The 9,604-nt window shown below is 40.1% G+C and overlaps 1 long non-coding RNA gene across 2 annotated transcripts; it reads left to right on the forward strand.

Annotated features, from left to right (window-relative positions):
• The first annotated feature begins 291 nt into the window (after positions 1 to 291).
• On the forward strand, positions 292 to 7,552 carry LOC147261726 (uncharacterized). 2 transcript variants are annotated; one of them, XR_015115841.1, is made up of 7 exons: positions 292 to 1,855; positions 2,662 to 2,700; positions 3,294 to 3,323; positions 4,303 to 4,341; positions 4,504 to 4,584; positions 4,762 to 4,823; positions 7,362 to 7,552. It is a non-coding gene; the product is annotated as an uncharacterized LOC147261726 (long non-coding RNA). The 2 variants fall into 2 exon arrangements; XR_015115840.1 differs by having other exon boundaries at positions 4,504 to 4,823.
• The last annotated feature ends 2,052 nt before the right edge of the window (positions 7,553 to 9,604 follow it).

Genomic DNA, 9,604 nt, shown 5'->3' on the forward strand with positions numbered 1-9,604 from the left:
GCCTCCTGCACAACGGGTTGGACTAGCAAATACTGACAAGGCGTGTTCTCACCATAATGGCATTAAAACACGTCAAGATTTTTCTGAAAAGGGTCATCTGGGCCTTGTAGACTTCCAGCTTAACCCCTTTTACACCTCCAGGCAGCCACACAGCGACTGGCTGGTTGCAACAACTCAGTACCCTTATTTTTATCCCAAAAATAGCTCAAATATTAGCAACTACCAGTTCCTCTGTGCCGTGGATGTCCAGAAAAATTTCACTGGATTATTTTCATAGTGACTATTTTTGACTGGATGATACTCAATGTTTTTTTTGTTTTTTTTAATGTTTTCTCAGCAGATTTCTGGAGATCGGGACTAAGTCAGTTATACCAACATGTCTTTCATGCTTCTACTTCTGTCTTTTTGGCTGCATTCCGCTGGCTGTCCACTTCCATCACTCACCAGATCCTGTAATTTTCAGATGATTACAAAACGCGATGAGAGTTGTGAGGAGCACAGCGGGCGTTTCATTCCCCACCTCCCCCTGTAATGTTGTGTAGCTTGATCTTTCTTACCTTTAAAGATAAATTCAACTGTTACTAAATAATGTAAGGATGTTTTAAAAAAAAAAAAGAAAAAAACGCCCAGGATGGGATAAAACGTCCTTCAGGGCTTTTCTTTCCATTTGAAGCTCACAGCGGATGCTACAAAATATAAAGAGCTGTGAAGGTCTAGCTTAAATTGTGACCTTGAGCTGTTTAGTCTAAGTTACCACTGCAGTGAGAATTAATGAGGTCAGGCTTTTGCTGTCAAATGGTGTAAAGCTGTGGAAAACTGTTGAAGACACTGAAGGCAGAAAACACAACAAGCTAAAAATACACTGTGTTTCAAAGTACAGTACAGTACATTTTCTACCTATACTGTGTGAAACTAATGTTGCATCCAACTGCATCACTCTCCAAGACAATATACAATTATACATAATTTTTAACCACATTTCAAAGGACCAAAACAATCCTGCACCTGTTTCACTGGAGTTCATTTGATATGATAAGACAGACTTCTTAACTGTCTTAAAAGATGTGTGAAATGACCCACATAGCAGCACTGCTCTGACCAAGTGACAGATCACATGAACCACTTGAACCCATCTTGGATTGTGTACCGCAGGTGGTCCAGCGTTTGCCAGGACAAGAATATGAGATCATGACTCTGCAGCGTTTTTGCAGTTAGCACGTGATGAGTAGCAGCACCATGGTCTGATGTCATATAAATTAGATGAGTCCAACCCACATGGCAATATACTGCAACAGTTTCAGACTTGTACTGACCGTGTCACTTTATGGACATCACTTCTCTAATTGAAATTCAACAGAAATGGTAACTTCTTATGTTTTAGTCTGTGTATTTGTTATCAAATGGATAGAATTAGAGGTGGGCTTCAATATTTCTCAAACAGATCTACTTGATGTTGCAGATGAGTTTTATTTTGGCTCTCATGTCTTTGGTGTTGTCTGAATGTGACTGTGAGAGAGAGAAAAAAAAAGCTCTCTATGCAGTTATCTGTTGGCATCATTTCGGAGGTATGAGGAACTGAAAGCATGAGATTAAAGGTGTGTACTGTCCATAACATTCTCTGCCTAACCCAAGTTTCTTCAAAGTTGAAAGAAAGCAATGGGATCAGCTGCTCTCTCATGTCCAGTGATTTCTTTTTTTTTTCTTTTCTGAATAACGTGTGACGGGAGGAAATCTGGAAACTGCAGTTCATCCATGAAGACAATCCATCATATTGAAGACTTAACTTCACAGGATTGTTCGCATTTAAAACTTGGATGTGAAGCCGGAAGAATATACAAAAACCACAAGATCTGAGGTAGGATGAGTGTCTTGATGATGAGCAGCGGATTTGACAGTTTCCATTTTGTCGTTTGTTGGTATCTTTCTACTGTATCTAACTCGTTCATTAACAATTAATCAAGGAGAGGTTTGAAATATTCATGACACTGGTTTCAAAGTTTTACGACCCAGCCCAGTTTTTCAGTTTGGGGACACGTGTGAGTACCTATACCTGTATATTCTAATTAGAGATTATAGTTTGGAATGTTTTTGAAAATTTTTAAGAAGCTCTAGGTGTCAGTGTCACCCACTCTCTAGCCTCGCGAGATCGTCACTATTTTGCTTTCATTCTCTCAAGGGACCGCGTGGGTAGTCGTTCCGTCGTATTGTTCATGCTGACAAAGATGGTAAGGTTGTGAGGTTGGGAGTGTTATTACCTTGTGTAGAGTGAGGATGTTTGTATTATGACTAATTGCTGAGCCAAGAGCAGTTTGTGAGTTACTGTAATTATCTTTTAGATGACTTGGTCAGCCTGTTAGCATCTTGCTAGCCGGCCGACCAGCTCAACCTAGCCAATCATGCGTATGCGCGACGATTATTGCTGGCCAAATGTATGTGTCCGTTTATTTTATGATGGCTGAGTAAAGGATCTGATCGTTCTTGTCATGTTTATTTTAGAAAGTAGATTAGATTAAATTCATGATCCACACCGCCATTTTGTGGAATCTAGCGGGAAGTGCCACTGGGAGGGTTTTAAATTGGTAGAGTTTAGAAAAGCAACAACCGATTACTACAAGAACAACAAATTTTGATTTTGATTTTTCACATATTTCAAACACTCAGGCTCAACCATCATCACCAGATGAGGACCTGCCTTACCCAGTAAGTGAGACTTGTACCGGTGCTGGTGTGGTGTGGTGGGGTTCTGGAATCTTATTGGCTAGTTTGAGGTGTGCAGATTTATTTGAAATAGACTTTTTATTTTTCTGTTTAAGTGAAGTGAATCAAACTGAGACATTTCACTCACATTTTTCTATTCCTTTTTAATAAAGTAGGGGGGACAAATGTGTTTGTAGTTCACTCCAAGCTCAGGAGCAACGGTTCGCCACCACTTTGACTTAATGTAGAAATGTTAACTTTTCTAAATCTATTCATATCAAATAGGAGCCTTGACTGAAAAAAATGCAAATCTTTAGGCTTTGAGAATTCAAGTCCCTTGTAAGAAATTAGTCTTTATCTGGGGGTCACCTCAAGATTTTCAGGAGCCCCATCTCGCCCCCATAAGAAAAGTCTCTGTCTGTCACTCTGTCTGTCCACCTCTCTCTCTCTCGCTCGCTCTCTCTCTCTCTCTCTCTCTCTCTCTCTCTCTCTCTCTCACACACACACACACACACACACACAACATACTGCACACTAAAATTAAGTAGAAAGTAATGCATCATCATATTCTCTGTCCATTCTCATTTACTCCTCAGGTGCAGTGCACTGACAGAAATACAAGTTCTGTAAGTAAAGAAACAAAACAATAAACAACTTTTTTCAAAACCAATGTCCATCCATCCATTTTCTTCCGTTCATCCTGTTAAGGGTCTCGGGGGGTTGGAGCCTATCCCAGCGACATACCAGTCCATCACAGAGCCAACACACACAGACAGACAACCATTCACACTCACAGTCACACCTACAGTCAATTTAGAGTATCGATCAGCCTCGTCCCCTCTTGATGTCTTTGGACTGTGGGAGGAAGCTGGAGTACCAGAGAGAACCCACACAGGTACAGGGAGAACATGGAGACTCACACAGAAAGATCCTGTGATGGAGCCGGGACTTGAACACAGAACCTTCTTGCTGTGAGGCATCAGTGCGAACCACTGCACCACCGTGCCACCCCAAAACCAAAACAAATGTATTTAAATAAAAGGAAAGTGAAGTTGTACATAATCATTTCATATACAACAATACAGTGTTGTATATGCCCCATAATGCAGTGTGAGGTCACTTCCTGAGCCTCATAAATCAGTTTAGTAAATGTGATTAAACTTCTTTAGGTTGTTTCAACTCTCGTCTTTGATGTGTTAGTACACTTTTAGTTAGTACCACTCATTTTACCATGAGTTCTACAAACATCAGAAATAAATCACAAAGTGGAGACTTACAACTCAATCATTAATATTTGATAGTGAGTAACAGTCTTTGATTCTCAGTATTTTTGTAGCTCTTTGGTTGGTGTCATTTAAGTGTCACAGTTTGATATCCACTCCTTCTCCCATCACACTCACTGACTTCTCCACCCTTTACGCGAATAATGAGGAACAAAATGAACCCGTAATCACATCTCCAAAAAGCCAAAGTTTAGAGCATAGGTGCATGTGTAATGCAGTATTACGTGTCGATTTAAAAAAAAAATTATAGGATGAAATGCCTGCCTTGTAGAAATTTAGAAATTAAAAGACAAATCCTATCATTGTTCTGATTTACTCCCAGGTCCAGCCAGTACCGCCAGATGAGGAGCTCCATTATCCAGTAAGCGAAGTTATTACTCTTTATCTTGTGCTACATATCACGTCTGTTGTTTGATCAATACACACACACACACACACACACACACACACACACACACACACCAAATACAGTACATTGTATCAAAAGTGCTGCATACTCATAATCTCTGTCCATACATTTCAGGTCCAGTGTGAGACTGACCCCACTCGAGGCTTTCACAGAGACGTCCTGTATGACGACATTTCTTACAGAATTACAAGTTCTGTCAGTAAATAAAAAACAAAAGGAGCAGTTACGCTCTCGCCTGGTTTGGTGGAGTGTTTTCTGAGCCCTGAAATACTCTAAACTGAAATAAAGTCACAGTATACCTGCATTCTTTCTTCAGTATTGAAGAGAGTATATTGATAGCTAACTCTACTTCTTTCATGTAACATTTCCGAGGCTTCTTCCACGCAGCAGCCAGACTCCTTGAATTAGAGCCATGTAGCAGGAGAGATGTACAGGTAAAAGAGACAAACCATCAAAGTTTTTATGTGTGTGTTATTTTACACAAAATTAGTATTCTACGGTTTTCAGGCAATACAGCACCTTATTTTTCAGTATAGACGTCGAGTACTACAAACTGTGTATCACAGGGCACCACAAGATGCATTTGCTTAATATCTAAATTCTTTAATTACCAACGTTCTGTCACACTGACGTTTCATGACGATACTTTGCAAATCTCTAGTAAATAACCCCTGCATCAGACCTTCATACGAACTCATTAATGTCCGCATGATCAAGACCTTTTCAGGTCAGTGTCAGTGTCAGACACAGCACAAATGTGTTCTGTAATCCATGTCAGTATCACTAATTGGTTTATCCAACCAAATTGAGACTTTTTTTAAATGATCGCTTTTAATGATTTGTTTGAAATTCCTACACGTTCAACCTGAACTCTTCACGCTGACATGGAGAGAGTCAACATAAACATGCCAATGAGCTACATAAAACAAATAAATATGAACAATTTAGCTGTAAAAGCTGGCTACATCTGAGAGAAACGCTCATCTAGACTCCTAAGGCAGAATTTCAGCCTGGACGTCAGCGGTGGTGGGGAGAGATGGGGGGGTTACTGATGAGCATAATGGGTTTTTTTTACAATTCATCAATTTGTGCAGAGGAAGATAAAGTGGACAGGGTTCCTCTCATTAGTATATTTATGGGTCTAAATGCATCCTTGCAAATTAGGTAAATCTCTAGTTATCCTCTCTCACAGCTCTATGGTAGAGGTCGACACTGGCAGGGAAAGACAGAAAGTGAGTGTGTATTGTGCGCACGTGTGTGTGTGTGTGTGTATACATACAGTATATGTACATTTAACTTAGCAAAAGAGCATGTATGTCAGATGTATAAATAGAAAGCAAAATAAATACAGTTATAGCATTTATCATAGTTGGCACCAAATCGCAGCAATAGCCAGGTACAAATGGAAATACACCATTGCCTTCTGTTTTGGAAATTATGTAAATAAGCACTTGGTGTGTTAAGGAAAAATACAGATCAGTTTAAATAGTCTATGAAGGTATAATTATTAATTCTTTTTGATTTCCTTTATTTTTTAGCTGAGTTTTCTTGCAAAGCCCAGGAGCTGTAGTTTTCATGAAGTCTTGGGAGGAGTTTTGCAATGGACAAACGAGTTCTCAAATCAAAAAATGTGTCACTGCTCATTCCAGCACCTGACTTGGAGACTTGTGAACCTGCTCTTTGAAGCATCGGGCAGCTTTCCCTCACTATTTTCTTTGAGTGGCTTGAGTGTAAATGTAAGAGACAGAAATGTGAGGAGCAGACTAAAGCAAACTCGCATCACTTCATCAGTGTCCGTTTATCTGACCCGGCCATTAGTCACTGAGGCGTGCTCGACAAATTTGTCAAGCAGGAAGATAACTAAGTGGGCCTGAGATTAAAACAGAAAGAATTTAATTTCACATAACTCACTCACCTGCCGATAACTCTGCTGAATAATGCAAAGCTAATATTTCTCACGGTACGACTTCTGATTGCACATTTTGTTGCACTTCCTTCTTATTCATCAATATTCATATCATAGCAATATTTGGGAGTTATGTTGCCAGAGGAAAGCAGAGGAGGATAGACGTAAAGATAAGGAAAGTATATTACTCCGAGTTTTCATCATCTGTAATCAGATAAGGATTCTGTTTTATTAATCTGCTATGAGGAGAAACACAGACTGGAACACAAACTACAGCTGGACACTTTTATGATTCTGACCCTGCAAACCAGCTGGGGTTGTTTCTATCATAAATATCCCAACCATAAATAATGTAACTAACCGGTAACAAGTGCTAAAACCCCTCCTATAAACTTGTTTCTACCTGGACCGTATCGAGTGTTTGAGAGGAGTAACACATTTCCATGAATTTTACATGCCTGAGAGAAGAATGTTCACGGCCACTCGTTCTCTGGTGACGCGTTCAGTATAAACAAAGAAATGCGTATCAGAATGTACCACAATGTAAAACATAAATCAAAGTTAATCAACAATAATCAACAGAGATTATTTGGCTCAAACGCCCTGGCTTCCTAACGCCTCAGCCACATCTGCGTTATAAGGTGATAGTATATCATCATTTACAGCCTTTTATGCCGCTTTAACTGAGCAGAAAAACATCAAGGTCTCCCGAACTGTTACGTTTATCTGCTCGTGATGCAAGATAATATTTCACCGCTGACAGAATTTGAGGAGTACAATTTTCAATTCTGAACTTTTTTTAACTTGTGAAGGAGTCGGCGACACTTGTAATTCATCTAGTATTAGTTCACTTTTAATCAAATTTATTGAAGAAGATAACAAAGAACAAAGGAGGAAAGAAGTGACGAGGAAAAGAAGGAATAAGTTTTGCGTTTTAGGCTAAAAAAACAAAGTAGTTTTTCCTGCACCTTTCTGTCTCTCCTCTTATTTGTCACTGTCTGTATATTCAAGCATGATGACTTCTTTTTTTTTTAATTCATTAACCGTCTTGTTTTTTTTCATGCAGGTGAAAACGAAATGGTCCAAACACAACCAAGGCCATCAGCTCATCATAATTTTAATTTGTTGCGGATGACATATGATGGACTTGGATTTTTTTTTCAAACCTATTTATTTTTCATGACATTACATGATTCAATAAACATGATTTAACTCTTGTTAAAAGTGTCCTTGTTTTTAAGTCTTTGAGTTTTAAGTTTTTGGGGCAAACAGGTCGGAGTGGTTGGTTGGGAACTGTACTTAGGCACACATTGAAGCAGTGCGTTTGTAGTGAGAGCCATCAGACGTCGGTCCAACCCTACCAGCAGAGTCCACGCCAGTCTGCAAGTTTGCATAGAGAAAAAAAGCTGTGGAAATATGCCAAACACAGAAACACCTTCCTGTACTCACTCTCTTGCTCCATCATATTCTTTCATTCTTATTTGGAGTTTTTTTTACCGTTGGCAAACTACAGTAGCTTGTGGGTGCATTTCCTCAACCTCCCAATGTATGTAGTGACATATGTAGAGCCACTTGTCAGCATGAAAACAAGCTGCTGGACTCATCAACGTGTTCAAACCAGAGTGAATGAATAAATGTGCGAGACATGATTCGATTTCTATTTCTTACTCATTTTCTTGCCTTTTTCCGGGTGTGTTTTATGTCTCAGGTGGCGTCGTCTCCTAATGGATTTCTTCAACACAATGAGTGCACTTTAAACAGGACCTCTCTACTCAGAGTAATTTCTGCGTGCAGCGTGTACAGCGTGAATGCACTGTACCAGCCTGCGTGGTGAACTGAACTGTACCTGACATTTGAAAGCTGCTCCACACAAAACACTGACATCACACTCACCTACACGTGTACTCAAACCATCTGAGCTTGATTCGATAATTCCTCCAACACCGTCTCTTGGCAGCGAAGGAAACATTTCCTTCTCACGTGTGGGTGTTGACAGTGCAGCCAGGCAAGATCCTCCATCATCTCTCTCACAAGCTACAAGTGCTTTATCTCTCCGAGGTCTCCTGCAGCGACCAGCGAGGCGCCTGGGAGATGCCGCTGGACGTGCTTTCTAAAGACAGTTCTGGAATATACCAGGTTTTTATCGCATTTGTATTTTTATGTAAATAATCTATTGAACACAGAATGTGTACGTGTGACTTTCTTTTTGAGATCAAAATCCTCCTCGATGCCGAGTGGGTGCATGAAGAATATTTATCCCTAGCGCCATAACATCACCGCCTCTTTCGATCAGGCCTTCCACTTCAAAGAGAGGCTGGATCAGCAGCCATTAAGCATTCGATACACTAATGTAACATAATTATCATCAGAAGGCCTACAGGTGTAGAACTGGGGGGGGGGGGGGGGGGGGGCTGGAACAGATGTTGGGTCTGTGCGAGATGGATGTCAGGTCAGCAGAAGGTGGGAGGTCTTCAAGGATCAGAGTTCCCAACACACTTAAAGCAGAAAGATTTACGTTCACTTTTTACTTTACTTCTTATAGACTTTCAATTTTCACACTTTTGGAAATCAAGAGAGCAACATGATGCACATGTAGTGATGCCACAAGGTCAGACAAGGGTCTTATTCACTGATTCAGAAGATACAGAGAAAGATCGCATCAGTGAGAGCTTAACTGCTGCTGCAATAGATGATGGCGATGTGGTGACACTATTGCGTCACAGGCTAAAGCAGTTAAGAATATTTGAAGTTTAGAGATTACACTATCCAGGCTCCACTACTGCCAAGAAACAACACATCCGGGTTTTAGCTGTAATCAGTCTGCTACTGTATCCTAGACTGCAACATGTCGCCTCTGTCTAACTTCTGCTACCACATGTCGTAGCCTTCGGATGTTTATTTACCCTTCGCACTTAAGAAATCACGCTCCTATATTCAAAACAAAATCATCACCACTGTAAGTCCTGTTCAAGGTGTGAAACCATGTCTCAGACTAGCGGTTAAGGGGTTAACGGGTGTGAATACACAAAATAAACTTTTACTTCCTATGGTGGTCTATTTATTTTTTGGACCAGGGACAATACAGGTTTGGAAAAGTTGACCAAACCTGTCAAAATTCTATGAAAGGAGTGATTCGCTATTTCATATGATCAAAGACTCAGCGTGTACATAAGGTTCTGAGGCAATCAGATGAAAGACACGGTGTGATATTTGTTATTTTGTCAGTTTTGTCCAGAATTCTGCAGGAAGATAAAGTCATTAGTGATCCGTTTGTTTTTCTTCTTGAGCCACTAGGGTGATGAAAGTTGT

Source organism: Aulostomus chinensis, chromosome 5, assembly GCF_037954235.1.
Source record: "Aulostomus chinensis isolate RoL2024-O1b breed Wild chromosome 5, RoL_Achi_v1.0, whole genome shotgun sequence".
Taxonomy (NCBI): domain Eukaryota; kingdom Metazoa; phylum Chordata; class Actinopteri; order Syngnathiformes; family Aulostomidae; genus Aulostomus; species Aulostomus chinensis.